The following is a 16,198-nucleotide window of genomic DNA, read 5'->3' as shown; positions in this document are numbered from 1 at the left end:
AAAGCTGAAGCCGTGGCTGAAGAAGTAATACCTCTGTGTACTGTTTATTATTTTCTTACAAAGTATATCCAGTTCAGCAAAACCAGAAAGCTCAGTCATACATGTAACGCTAACTAAGTTGAACAACTGTATCACAACGTGTGCACAGGTGCGGGAGTACTGAATCATTACTTGAATAATAATGCAAACAACAAGTACTCGAGTACTCATACCTATCCCTACAGCAAACATGTTTTTGCTTACAGTAATAGACTAGGTGTTTTAGGAAGTAGAAACATTAGGTTGAACTAACCCTAGGCACATTTAAAATTAGCAGATGATATTGTGGCGAGTCCACACTTAATCTCTAAGCCAAACTAATCTCCCCTTTAATATAGTTGATTCACCAACCTGCTCAAAAACATGTTTTTAATCTACCCCTCGCCGGCTCAGCAGCTATAATAAAATGTGGATTAACTTGTAAGCTGGGCGATATGTGGAGTTTTTTTTTTCACTGATTCTTATGGCATAGCGTCTCATTCAGTCTGCAACAGTAAATATGTATGCTAATACAGTAGCTCATAAAGTCCTTAAAAACACCTCCCTGTGATATTATTACAGGCAGAAAAGCTCACATATTCAAACACATCCATACACACACTCCACATGCTCATTCACACAAACAGACAGTGATGACTTTGCCGGAGGCCCTTTATATTTACAATCAAATATATTTAGTTTATGCAGTTTTTGCATTAACTCAAGCTTTCAATCCTTAAGATAATGTCCAGTCAAATCAATAAGGAAACGCTGCAGGTGTTTAGAACTGATTGTATCCTCTGACCATAATTTGACAGCTTTAATACAACGTCACTTCTTTGACAAAAAAAAATGCTCATTTGACGATACAGTTTTGGATGGATTTCAGAAGTTTTAAATTAATGCAAGTTTTTCTATTGCAAGGTATAGTTGAAGTTTTTAGATATGTTGTGCTCCTTTTGATTGTTTTAACCTTCCTCAAAGTCAAATTTTGGTTTTATTTGGATTAAGATTTTTCTTTATCCAAAAGAGTTTTCCAGTGTATCACACACAATACACAAGAGGAAATTTAGGTAGACAACAAACATTGACATAAGATGGATAACATAAGACATTTCTGTTTATTTGTTTTATAAACATATGACATTTTATCCAGCTGTTGACTACACGTTTTTAAATGAAGGGGCCAAGTTAAATTAAGCAAAGTAGATCAAGAGATATTTACAAGGACTGAGCAAACAGCCTTGTTGTTGTGGCTCATACAATTTAAAAAGTCCAATGAGATAATACGAACAACCAATAGCTAGTCTGTAGTTTATCCAGACCCTTCAATCCATGGGTTGGGTCCAGTGACTTGATATAGCATGCACTAATTATTAGAACCATATGGGCATGGTTACAGATGTGCACGTTATTATTTTCCTGTCTGTAACTAGAGCTATACTTCAAATCACCAGTTGGGCATTTTGAGACGCTCTGATCCATCACAGGGAATGTCAACCTGGAAGCACTCAGAGCCCCAAGCAAACTATTTCCTGAAGCCCTCCCTCCAGCAATTGCCCACGCCAGACATTTATTTATTCAGCACCGCTGTCCAGTGTAGTTTAGACCATTGAAAAAACTAATTTGGGGAATTTGGGGAGCCTGGTTTCAAACACAGGGTCCATAGTGGAGTGTGTGATATGTTCTTGTGGGTTTGTGACAGGAAATAAAGATTTGGAATTCCCTTTAAGACATGCCAGTGATAGGTGGGGTGATGTTATTCCAAAGTTAGAAAATTCCACCCCCGCCCCAGAATCGCATATCCTGTTAGTCCACATCCACAAGACATATCAATGTGGATACTCTTCCTCAAAGGGATCGTATTACCCTGTATTTGAAAAGAGTTTAAGAAGGATAAAAAAAAAAAACTTGTTTTGAACAAAAAGAGCAAATATCTCTGTCTTCCATGGAATGAAAGATCAGTGTATATGTTAGCTACAAAGAAAATAACCCAAGACTTGGGGACTAACTCTTAAAATATGAATCTGAATTTACTATGGACAGTTCAGAGTTAATGTAATAAAAAAAATCATGACAGTCCACGGCACGATATTTGTTGTGATATTTAAAAGAAGAAAAGAAAAGACTTTGTGAACAAAAAAAACTACTCACAGTAAAACATCTATCCTTTTTTTCTGACCCTCTCTATGCTACTACCTTCCTACTGCGTAGATTAGGACTATGCTTCCTTTAGAGTCTTTGGCATGGCTGGACTTTTTCCCCTGCGTCTTTGCAGGGTGACGATTTTCCAGGTGGCTTCTCATATAACTTGAATTCCCAGATGTGTAGTTAGTGGTACCACAGTCTGGCAGTATATGCAGTGTAGCTTTGTACTCCCTTAAAACTAATGCTGTTTCCCCCATTTTCCCTGTACTGAGGCAGTGCGTGGAGGGCAAGAGATGATGGAGGTCTCTGTAGTTCCCACTTCCCTCTGCTCTGTTCCACCGCAGCTAAAACAGAACTACAGTTTTTGCCCAGAAGACCTATCATTCCATAGTGTCACAGGTCCACAACGTTATCAAGATATTTTCTATCTCGTGATATTGTGAAATTGACTATACTGTTTAGGGCTGTCAAAGAATATTCAAAATTAGAACATATAATCAAATTTTATAATTAAAAGAACATTTGGATGTGGAAATTAATATTCCGGGGAAAATATAGCACTTGGACAAATGTAATCCTATCCTCAATATTCCGCATATTTAATTACAATAGGTACAGGAGATTCTTAAACCTTTAAAGTAACCACAGAAGTGCTGCAGCTTTTTATATTACAGTCAGATGAAGTCTAATTTTCAAAAGATCTTTTTAAATAAAAGGGAGTTCAGGTTTATTTAACGACTTGTGTTATTGTTTTTTTTAAAATGGGATTTATTTTGTGTACATGTTTCTTTTTTATTTACTCCCCCCCCAGACAACAAGGCAGCTACCACCTTAACTGGCGAATAGCCTGCAGGAAACATGCTCCCTACTATAGCCAGGAGGCTCATCCTTAGTCGTTCTTAAGTGCATGATGTGTTATTTGGTGCAAATAACTTCTAAAACGGAAGTCAACAATCATAAAGGGCAGAGCAGATCAGAGGATGAATCACCACTTTGCACTACAGAAAGCTGCGGTTTAACGGCTGGTCAGCAGCTGCTCAGACCTTCCTTTCATTACTGACATGCATGGAACCTTTGTCAATGCATTGGTAGCGGAGGGAAAAGGCAAACTAAAGGTGCTTTAGCTCTTTCCCCGTCCCTGTTTTATCTATCACATCCTCCTTCTGTTTCCCCCTCCCTTTCTCCTTCCCTCTCCCTCTCTCTCTAACACACACACATGCACACGCACGCATACACACAAAACACACAAAAGTAAAAGGGGACTTGAAAGACCTGTTTCAGGTGTTTGAACTCATCATTACCAACTCAAGCCTGGGGATCTGCTCAACCTGACAGCCTTGTTGATAGATTGTAATTGTGTGCTCCAAATTGATTGACTGAGCCACACTCAATGTAATATGCATTTGTTGGAGGTTACAGGTAAAGGGGAAAGGCAATAATGACTTCCCTCCTTGTCCTTTGGCAAATGACCCTGTGCAAACTCTGATGGACACTTTACCATATCGAAGGGAGAGAGGATACTTTTTGCATTTCACTGTGGATATTCTGCTTAGCAGGCAAAAGAAGGTTCTTTCCCTTTTAATCAAATTTCAATTATTCCAATGGAGGAGAGGAAACGTGTACGTTTTGTAGTGGTCTCTCTGTGTGTTCTTTAAAACCTGTATTTTCCTGCAGCAGCTCCAGGTAATTAATCATCCATACATGTTTTAAAACATCAGCGACTCTCACCGCACCGTTCTCTTAGTCAGTACTTTGCCTCTGTTGTCCCAATGTGTGTGTGATTGCCTCCAAACCAAATATATTACATATTCCTAAGTGTGGAAAATACACATATGGTCTTTGAAACTGAATTTTATTTGAAGCAGAAAAGAAAAAAGCTGGCTTAATGGAGTGTGACTTCCAATGTACAGGTGCAGCTAACAAAGTTGTCAAAAAGGAAAGAGGAAGTGTACAGTAGCAGGTCAACATTTTCACTTTTTTAATAAGCCAAGAGTGAAAGAAAAACACTTTCTTTGCAATGCTCTGTGAATAAGCCACCAAACTGCTTGCTGGGAAATACACTGGCTGTATTCAACCAATGTACTTTTTCATGCTACTTTATGGTATTTCTTGGTGGTGGTGACTTCAAAATAAATCTTAAAATCATTATTGTTCTGAACAGGAGCCACTCTAGTTCTACTTTGCCGAGGCTTGGGCCTTTCACAGACTCTTTACCCTCACGTGTCCAGGCACTTTTCAGGACTATGGCAAAAGATTTGCATGTTTTTGGCCTATTGGGATTGACAAATAATCCCCCTGAACAGCTTTATAAAGTTCAATGCACCCTATAAACAAGAACGTTTTTTAAGCAAATACTGCGACCAAAACAGGATAACCGTAGTTAATGGATGTACTGATGGTATTCTTGTGCTGTACCCTAGCTGTCAAGTTGTCGAGCTGCATCCAAACTCTCCCCTTCAGACCTCCACTTGTCCCCACTCCTTCAATTTCAATGCTACCATGGAGGATAGGGTGTATTCTTTCTTTTAAGGATCAAGGGGGGTGGTTATCTATTTCCACATAACCTGGGAGTGCTGCTTTCCCACAGTGTCACGGTTTTGCTCCGTTCAACGGCCCCGTCCTGCCCCACTGGGTCAGTTTCTGGAGTAAGAGCACATCCATGAGCAGCTGTTCACATGAGTTCACAAAGGGAACTACAAGATCACATTGGAATAAAGAGAAAAACGTCCTGAGAATGTGTTGCTTTGTCTTTTCATGGTTGATTCGCAGTTCATTCAGTGCCTGTTTTGACATAATGTTGATAAAGTGATGGAATACAATACTCTAAGTCTTATTGTGTTTTATTTTGGAAATCAACCAGATGCTCTTCGCACTCCCTTGTCTAACTTCCTGTCCGGTCGATTTACTCTGTTCAGCTTGAGGCGTGCTTAGACTCTGTGTATTTTTGGAACGGAGTAGAGAGGAGTGCCGCTGCTGGCACTCTCCAGAGACGGACCGAGGCGCATTTTGCTGTCGAAACAGGAGCATTGACTTGAGTGGCAGAGAACGACGCCGTAGTGCTCAGCGCGGATGGACCACGGCGCACACAGACTGTGGAAATTGCGGGCAAACCTTTAAATGGCCCTTGAGAAGAAGACTCCAAACAAAGTGGTAGCAGGAAATTCCCAGAATGCTTTACAAACTAAGGCACCATATGCTGGAATTTTCTATCACTGTGGGCAAAGAAGCCCATATATATATATATATATATATATATATATTAAAAAGTTCTGAAAAAAACTTAAACTTAGAACAAAATGAAACTCACACTTTCCAGCAGAAACGTTTATGATTGTGATGACCCTCCTCATATAAGCTCATATACATTTAAAACAATACATTTATTATCTTCCTTCTCAGTCAAGGTTTTGTTGCAACCAAACCACCCCAATATGATGAAAATTAAGATATTTTCTGTTTTATGAGTGGGACAAAGAGCATGTCAATTTTTTCTTTGATTGACGAAACAATTCCCACGATATACTACCATTTACTTGCTATACTATACTATATGACTTATTTATCATTTTGTAGATCATTACAAACACTGCTAAAATAAAATGACTGGTTAAAAAAACCAATTTTAATCCAACAGCAACAGTGGCAGGTAGGCTAAGAAGTTAATTTCCAACCCTGGGTGAGACATGAGCAGGCAGTAACACACACACACACACACACAATGTATACTGACGCATGTGTATTGTATGAATGTGGTCACACAGGTCAGTAAAAGTCATGGCATGAGAGGCTACATTTAACCACTTTAGTGCTCACCAAAGCTATGCTCCTTGAATAGGAAGAAAAAGGTTCAACAACAGATTGTATGACATGGACACACACACAGGTGCAGACACATGGCTCCCTCTCAGTGACATTCGCATACTTTGCACACAACTTCCTGTTTCTAACAATAAAGCCATGAGTCTTCTGTTTCATTGAGCAAGGTTGTGAAGCAGAGTGGATCTAAATCAAGCTCCTAAAAGCTGGATATGAGTCTGAGATGTTTCCTGGGTTATCTGACAAAGACAGAGGACATAATGAGAGACAGATCAGTTTCACTTCCATCTATTTCTCCCCTTCCTCCCATCTCAGTGCTCTCCCATTCTGAGATACAGAACATATATCGAGGCCTATCTTAGAGCACAACCGGATCATACCAGGCCAGTCTTTCTTTAAGGAAATAGAGGAGTGCTGGAAGAAGACTCCTGTTTGCTGACGTCACCTTAAAGAGAGCAGGGACGCAGGGGAGTAGATTACGGGTCTCTAAAAATACAATTGAAATATGGCTTCTGTTCCGCAACCTCCTTTATTGTCTCTCTGTTTGTTTTTTGTGTTGAGGGTTTTTCTCTATGTACGCTGTCTCTATTGATATACAGCTAACACATTGTCAGGTGTGTTGACCTAATAATAAAGTCTGAAAGTGTTGACCATGATCCATGTTTAATAATATATATTTACATACACAATTTATTTAGGTGTGGCCTGTTTGCACATTATTGTTTTAAGCCTCGGCCTCTTGCTCAGTTTTACTGGTCCCAGAGGACGGCGGGCATTGAGTACTAATTGGTTCCAGAGCGAACTATAACACAGACTCCACCAACGAGTGTCCGCCTTCATCACCACAGGACCGTAACGAGTGTTTTGCAAACAACACGGAGGGGCTGATAAGAGGCCAGGTGGGTAATTGATGTGGTTACTAAGTGGCTAATTTGCATTCTTTACACATATCAAACTAAGCGGAGGAAGAGATAGGGGCAAATTGGACAGGGTTGGGGGGTATTAGGGTCATAAATGACTACATGAACTCAAAATTCAGTCTTAAGTGCCCAGAAATCTTGGAGAAGACTAAATGAAGTGCTAAGGCACCGATAGCGTTGAGTGAAAGGGCTCAGCAGTAAGGCAATATGTTGTAACTGTCGATGAATATACAAAATGTTCATGATATAATTGAAGTTAGTGTTTCTGTCCAAATGTCTTTTACAAGTTTCTTGTATTGGTTCAATAGAAAAATGTCATTCAACCAAATCCATTATAAAAACGTAAATAAGGTTTTTACATTACTTCGTAATAAATACATTCAAATTACGGGTGTAAAATGATTGCAAGAAGGAAGTTTCATTTTCTGCTCACAAAGACCATTAGGTCAAATGTAGTGATACTTTTTCTGGCATTGAATTAGTGTGCAGGCTTTTCCTCCTTTTCTTGCTGCTGTTTTATGATTGCCCTGCAACTTCATGGATTGTGTATAACCACCCTCCTTCAAATACTAAAATCATCCCATTTCTTAAAATATGCATTCTCCTGAGCCTGGTCCTTCTCTTGGCACTGAGTGGGCTTGCTATCCCTCCCTAGGATCACATCTGCTTCTTTAATGAATCACCAGAGTAAATGGAGGTCTCAGCACAGGCCACAGCTGCACCTGCAGATCCATCCAAAAGAGAGGTCCAACATTTAGGCTGTAAAAGCAACTGATGACGTAAATATCTTTTCTGTCTAAACACTAAAATCACTGAATGAGGCTAGCAAAAGTCACCCTGCACATATGGTAAAGTGGTGCTCAAGGTTAGGAACAGACTGTGATAGAAATGCAAAGATCAGAAAGAGGTTATGGAAATAAGGGGTAAACCGATAGAAGAAAGAAGTAGACATTAAAATAGGAGTAAAATCAAAAGAAATACTGAAAGCAGTGTCTTCCTGTCAGTTCCTCTTCAAGTAAAAAGGATCCTTGAGACCACCTGCTCCAGATGCTGGCTGGGATTATTAGACGTGTGCCTAAAGGAGAGAAAGTAGATCTGTATACCAAGCCCTCTGTCCAGGGATAAGAATCTCCAGGGGACTCTTAAGCTTAAAAGCAGGGACTGCTGAGCCCCCCTCTTAAAGAGATGAGGCTAAATAAAACAAAACAAAGGCTTTTTATCAGTGTAGCAGCTACTAGACTTGTCAGTCCTTGCCCTGCCTCCTCTCCGTTCAACCATTTATTCACTTCAATCAGCACCATAGACTGTAAATATTAATGGATGAAGCCTGAGTGACGTCAGCCATCTGATAAGGCAGGAGGCTCCAGAGACTCATCCGCAGCAGCCGCCATGCAGGAAATCCTGTCCCAACCTAACTTTTAGTCAATCTGACGACAGGCTGAAAGCTGTATCTGAGGCGGGTTTTAAGCCTCTTGACAAACCGTTATCACGCCCACCTATCAGTCATGTCAGTTATGTGCCTAACTGTGGATAACACGTATCGTTTTCAAAATGAACATAGGCGTTTTAAAAAAAAAATTCACCCCCCGTACAGTGTGTGCCAGATGAGAATAACTAATCAGACCAATATTTGTTTATTTTGTCAGGCTGTAAACATGTTAATTTATGCTGTAAAAACTGCTTTTTTTGCCAGTTGTGTGTATGTGACTTCCAGTGTTCCTGGAGCCAGCCTCAAGCAGACACTCGATGAACTGCAGGATTTTGCACTTTCGCATTGGCTTAATTTTTCAAGACCGGAGGTTGCCGCTTGATCAGCGGACTCAATCATCGGATGCATGAATCAGAACCACCTTAAGAATCCTAAATGTACCTCTCCCACTGTCAGGGTACAAATTAATATATAGAGTGGAGCAACACAAGAGAGATTACTTTCATTGCACTTTGGACTATGTTGAAACACACAAACTTTTAAAGTCTGGTTGTTACTTTTGGAATGGGTATTCCCATTGTGAAAAATGTTTGGGTCCTTAAAGGACTAACCAACACTTTAGTATGACTTGGCAACCACACCATTATCCAATCACAACCGCCCTGACTCACTTGTTATATTCAAGATCAAATGGACCTTTAAAAAAACAAAAACATTCCCCATAGACACATACTTTTTTGTCAACAATAGCTGTAGGGGGTTCCCCGGCCTCTCCATGACTATGTCCATAACTCGTCCTCATAATAATGAGCAGATTTCTAAGCTCCATTCATCATGTGAGAAGCCAACAGCTTAATCCTTGTCAGAGCTGAAAGAGTGATTCCTGTTGCTACTGTGCATCACCTCACTGCTCCCCTGTGGCAGATTTCCCAACACACACACAGGGGGGAGGGGGGGGGGGTTTCAGCAGACTTGCTCTCTCCAGGGGGCAATCTGTCTGTGTTACAGTGGCCTTAGTCACAGGGATAAAGGTACTGTGCTTCACTCAAGTCTACAGATGTTCTCCCCTTATCAAGAGTGATATTAACGCTAAAGTTATTTTGCGTAATGTTAAAGTAAATGAATGATCCCGTTGAGGAAAGTAAAAGCCTCCCTTCATTACCATTACTATTGTATCATACTGAAAAGAGAACATGGGGAAAAGTTAGAAACTAGCAATCTGAAACTACAAAGAAGTCTCATTATGATTATCATTATACAGACTCCTCAAAGCTCCAGCCTCAGACAGTTGGTAAGTTTGGACCCACATGTGTATTGTTTAATCAGTATTGTTATCATTACTACTCTTCCTCCCACACTTTTCTACACTAAAGTGCTGAAGCAGGTGAATAACACTACAGAGCTTCACGATACTCAAGTGCATCCAGCTATTGTAGGCTGAATCCAAACCACTAACCCCTCAATAACCTTTAATGGTCAGCTCGTGGCCCTAAAAATAGATTTACCTTGCAATCTCACTTCTCCTGTACATGTTTGAGGCATGATATGATGAATTTTAATCTTGGTTACTGATACATATTACTTTTTTAAAGTGGTATTAAGGAGCAGCTTCTGTGATAGGTAAACCATTCAGTGCTTTAGCCATGTCTAATTGAGTTATAATGCAGGGTTGAATGGCTCTATCAGGTGGGATGACACAGCCCTCTGGTAGCACCTCAGGCTATCGCCTAAGGTCCATTTTGGAGGAAATCCCCCAGTGTTTCATTATTTCCACTCATAAATGGCTACTTTTGATCACTGGGCTATAGCAGTTATGTGTCTTAAGCAGTTATTGACAATCCAGATCTTCAGATTTGTTCCCCTAATTCCTGCTTATTATTGAAAATAGTCTTAAATATGGTATTCTTGCTACTGTAGTAAAACGTTTAGGCAGACAAGGCAAAGATAAGAGACAGAAAAAACTCCCTATTGTAAAGCAGTGTTGTACCCACAGTGTGCTTCAAGCCCAAATAGTCTAGATAACCGCGAGAAATTGCCCCTTTATTTCATTCCTATATTCTTGCACACTGGTCTCTTAAGAGTGCTGGCATCGATTGCTGATTTAATGAAAGCTTTCCACCATTCCTCACTCCTCCTCCAGGTCACTCTGCTTAAAATGCCTCCGTTAATCAGATTTCTGTTAAAAGCCATAAATAGAATCAGAGGGCTAGTGCCAAGAAACACTCTGCTTTACTTGTCTTCACTCTGTCTCTTCCTTTTCAACTATTTTCCCAATCTGGTGGGATATCCAAAACTTTGGACAGTTCCTCTTCTAAAGCTCCGTAGCCATCAATGTAGCATTTTTGTAAATTAATGTTGGACGCAGGGGTTGACATTAAGCCCTCCGGGCCACTGGTTTTCAAAGATCACTGGCCCGACCATTGTAATCACTGGCCCAGGAAGGTCACTTTAAATTCGAAGAATAACAGTCACCAATTTAGGCTACTCTTGAACCATTATGATGCAAAAGTAAATTACAACTTTTATTTAATTAATTGAGCTCTAGTTATAAAAATATTTTATATTTTCTTATATTTATGTGCTCATGTTTATTCACCATGCTGGTAACTGTAAGAGTCTATTTAATCTGATATTAATATGAGGCTGTGATAGATCTGGAATCTCTCCTTCTTTCTTCTCTGTGAGAAACTCTTCATCCTTAGATCTTTACTTTAGGAGCTCTCTTAAGGGCTAAGATGCTTTGTGAATAACTTTATCTTTACCAGGATCTAGTCTTTAACTTTAAGGGGAAATTTAGCTGCAGCGTGTTCCAGCTCCTCCAGCTGTCTGTCACTGTGGCTCAAACTTTTCTCCGTTCTGTTTTCGTCATGCCCTGCTGTCACTCTCAGCTCTTCCGGTGATTTTTTTCCTTTGAATGCGGCTTTTGTCGGGATCTGATGGTTTTAAAACCGTTTTACCAAACGTGTTTTTTATCAGAGAAAACCTGCGCTAAAATCTGTGTGCGAGTGTACAATTCGAGAGTAGCAAGCGCACTCGCGGGAGGGACAGCAGTGAAGCCGTCGGCTGCCTTTCAACTGTGACACACACGTGAGTGTACGAGCGCTTATGATACGTTGATGCTGTAGCAGTTATTAGCACAACGTTTAAAAAAATGTACTGACAAAACACTGGTATGACAGGAAAGCGCTGTGAAATTAAGAACGTGTTACAGTCTATTTTTTTTTCAGCCAGTATTTGAACTGGCCCGAGCGGGCCAGCTGAACGTGCAATTAACTGTCCCGGACTCTATCAATCCTTCATCCAGGCCGGATAGAAGTGGCCTGACTACAATCATGGTTTGTTGTTCTCATCCAGAACTACCTATAGAATAATACATTGTGCAGGTCAGGTCTATGATACATTATATAATAACATTTATTCCCTATAAATATTAATCAAATATTGAAAATCTGACCTGATATTTATGAAATCAAAATAGACTACATAACATAGCTTCGAAAATGTATTTTGTACACTCGGTGAGTCTCAACTTTTAAATTGATCTTTTTTCTGGTATGTATGATCATGATGTCATATCTGTTTACAGAAAAACAGCAGATGTGAGCCAGGAGCAGCTGAAAGAGAAACAATGAAGACGATGCCTTCCTTTCTAAGCCAAAAGTCTTTCAGGTTATTAATAAAGCTATAACTCTGTGTCATTCCCCATCAGTCTCTCTAAATGAACAAGCTAATAAATTAAGGAATATTTATTAATGGGAATATTAGCCATCTGTTTTTCCATAACACAAAGAAGATACCAGTAGTGAGTTGTTCTCATCTCTGTTTCATACAACTGTCTCACCTTTGTGAGCAAGTAGGATAGCTACTAAATTAGCCTAAGCTCACATAATGAACATCCAGTTATTTAGGGAAACACTTCAACCAACAGCTGCCACTCAAAAAAAACTTGATTGTGGTGTTTGGATCTAGTGAACATTGATGTGCATGTAGCAGAGAACTGGTGAGTTGGCTGGGGTTTGCTCACACACTACGTAGGTCCTTTTATCTGCAGAGCTGTTTCCAATGAAGAGACCAGATTATTTGTTTGGGATATAATCAGTTTGATAAATAGTAAGAAAAACAAATTGAGTATAAAAAAGCAAAGACATAAGATGTGTGTTGTTTTTGGAAACTTATGGTACTCTACTCTCTCTCCTGTATGATTCGACTTTTGTTTAAAAAGAAAACAAATAGAAATAATTGATACTATCAAATCACAATATTTGTTGTCTTGCAATAATTCAGAAAAGCAATATTGAAATCGAATTTGCACCCCAGAGTGATAAAATCAAATTGGGACAAAGCATATCGTCCCAGCCCTCCACACTATTCTAAACCTTGGTCATTAAGGCTTTCACCAAATTCATAATGACATGTACCGTAAAAACCGGACTATAAGTGGCACCAGTATACAAGACGAACCTTGTTTTTGGAGGTCTTTCAGAGAGAAAAAAGTTTAAACTGTCTTCCTGCGTGATGATTTCTATTGTGTTCAGCAAAGTCTACAACGTGCAGTTTGTGTGCAGCTCTGTTGCTCTTTTAGTTCTGTTTGTTTTCACTTTCAGGTGTTTGCACTCCTACAGTACGGTAGTTCAGCTCTCAGCCTGCAGTGAAGTTGTGAAGCAGAGGCACAGACCCCTAGCTTGCAAGTCGTACTGTCCGACACCACTGGTCAGTCTTTAAATTTAATATAGGACTCTTTCAAATCAAAAGGACACTCGACAAGGTTTATTTATGGAACAATTTATCATTGTTTGCTTTAAATGCATGATTACGATCTCGTTAGGGAGAAAAGATGTGAAAAAGTTGCGCACCAAGCCTTGACTGTGTCACTATCTTTCCCAGTAGGCTTACAGCATGCAATCACTTTTCAATACTCAATGAATGGGGATGTATTTTTAATCTCGTCAGGTCGCACGGTGGCTGCTGCACCCACGGTAATGACAGCGTGTCAGCATTTTATACCTGTATATTGGTCACACGTCTTATACACCGGATGTTACGTATTGTTCCATAAATAAACCTTCCGTCAATTAAGATGACCACAAACTACCCTTTGGGTTTCCTCCTTAAAATGCCAGAATCCACTCTGCTCCATATCTACAGTAACATAGCACATTCCTGCAGGCCTTGCTGTGAAAAGGGGTCTTTAAAGGCTTAAAGGGCATGTCCTGCTTACCACACTGGCCTTCACATTACATTAAGACATGAAGTGAATAAACCATGCAATGAGAACAAAAATACAAAAAAAGAGCAGTGACTTGGCTGACTTCTTAGTTCAATAAAGCAGTCACTTGCTATATTTTGCTGCAGGCTGAAAAGCATCTTTACAGACTTCACATCAACACCAAACACCACAGCTTCTATTTATCTGCTCATTTCTTTTTTTTCCATTCTTAAATGCGCTCAAGATGTACTGTAGTTTTCAGAAATCTTTTAGCCATTTACCATAATTGGAAGGTTAGACCAAATCTCGAACCTTCCTGTTGTTGTGCATGTTAACACCACTGTTACCTTTTTTGTTAAACCAATACTATGTGTGAGAATGGCGACATCTGCCCATGGGTGTTTGAAAGGGGTGTTGCCAATTAAATGTACAGTTCATAACACTAACTCATAATCATAATGTGATTTTTTTAATTTACTTGATTACCATGTTTGGATTTTTTTTTAAACGTCTTTGGCTAACAAACGCTTATTCGAAATTGTATGTTAAAGGATCCTTACTTTTCTTTCAGCAAATAGGCAGCACTTACTCTGCCACAAGGGCTAATCATCACATTGTTCCTGATGAATAGCCAGCCAAAATGATTATGCACTCCACACAAAAATCTTAATTAGCAAAATCTCCCCCTCAATCAAGTATCTAAATTACATTTGTACAGTTCAATGATTACTGACCAAAAGGAGGATTTTTGAGCAGTAAAGAATACACTGGCCCATAAATGGTCCCATTGAATGGGTGACCACTCACCGAATCAATCATGTCCTGATAATTAAATTGTATGGCATACTCAGAGTGTTAACTTTAGTGGATGCACATTGAGCGGTTCTGACTTCTCAATGGGCTTTTAAAGAAATTAAGTGATGGGCTTGGACAATAATTTCTCTTTTCTGGGTCATTGATTGTTCTCTTTTTTGGCTCCTCCAGACCCATTTCACTACTCTACTTTAGATTTGCTTTCAGGGACTTGAGCCTTATCCTTGTAGCCTGAGACAAGGGAAGGAAGTAAAAAAGAGATATATGAGACTTAGCTGTCACAGTTTTGACTTTTGAAATGAGGTAGTACAAACATCGATCTTATTTGTATTTATGTGAAGTAATTCAGTAAACCATTGTGTTTGTTTAAGAAAAGGTTACAGATAACGTCAATCAACCTGTTACTAGTGGTGTAACGGTACGCAAATTCAGATCTCACAACTCAGATCGGATCAGATCTTTTTTCAGATCCCAAAATACATAAACATTGTATTTATAATATAACTTTTCTACTCCTCACCTAGCCATGACTCAAAACATTTTAACATCCCTACATATCAGAATGCATTTCCATTAATGTTAATGATATATCACATCCTCAAATTTCTACTTGATCAGTATTGTCACCAGAATTACATTCTGCCATGAAATTGATTTTTTCCATACCATCATCACCAGTTTAAAACATAAGCCGTATTCATACGGGACTAGTATTACCTAGGGACCTCTAGTCATTTGTAATAAATGCGGAGGTCATCTGTGATCTTAATCCTGTGCGAATCTGCCATGTCCGTACTTTGTAAAAATTCCACCGCAAATTACCTACCATATTTCGCCAAACACAGAGGTTATGTCATAATATTAGTCCCGTGCGAATCGGTATCTCTGTGATTTTGTTTTTTTTTCAAAGGTTTTTTATGTTCTCTGCGCCTTTATTCTGCCTTTTTCCCAGTCGCGAATTATGGAGGCTGCGTTGGCTATTATAAATGAAAGTTTTGACAGCTTTTTTGGTGCAAATTCAGGAGGCTCATCACACAGCATGGAGACCCATTCGCAGAAAGAGCAAGCTCAAATCCATCAGAAGAGCAAAATCTGAAAAGATGATTACGTGGATTACATGCATGGCAGCATGCGGTAAGAAACATTTTTCAACTGGCTAAACAGTTATTATGTGGTAACATTAGGCCTATAACGTCAGCTAGCGATCAGACACTTTCCAAACAATATTTCTCCGTTGTGCCGTTCCAATGAGGGCTGAGGGCTCCGGGGGATAATGTCAGTAAATTCGAGAAAAAACACAGACTTCGCTTATCCCGTGCGAATGCGCCACATGAAACACAGACGTGGTGGGGTAATTTCTGAATCACATGAGGTCCCCAGGTAATAACGTGTGCGAATAGGGCTATAGACTGTAATGGATGAAGCCTGAGTGACGTCAGCGCGTTACGGCAGGGCGTTCCGGAGGCTCATCGTCATTGGATGACCCTGATGAAGGCCATAAAATCGAAACACGTCGGCCTAATTTGTTAAAAAAGTTGATCTTCATGCTACAAGTCTTGCTGGAGCTTTTAGACCTCTTCTAAGCCTTTTACTCTTCATGCACCTTGGTAGTTGGTGAAGTTGTGCCAGAAAACCCTCTGTTTCTCAGAGCAGAGCCAGCCAGTCAGAGCCAGCCAGTCAGAGCAGAGCCAGCCAGCCAGCCCTACATGGTCACTGACCCAACAGCACAGCCTCCTCTTTGAGTCAGACAGGCCTGAGACAGGCCTCAGTGATAACAATGAACTATCGAACAAATAACAAGCTCACTGTGATGTACAAAAACACGTTCTTTTTCTCATATGATCTTTA

This window comes from Labrus mixtus, chromosome 1, assembly GCF_963584025.1.
Source record: "Labrus mixtus chromosome 1, fLabMix1.1, whole genome shotgun sequence".
Classification (NCBI taxonomy): Eukaryota; Metazoa; Chordata; class Actinopteri; order Labriformes; family Labridae; genus Labrus; species Labrus mixtus.
This window is presented reverse-complemented; position numbering follows the sequence as displayed.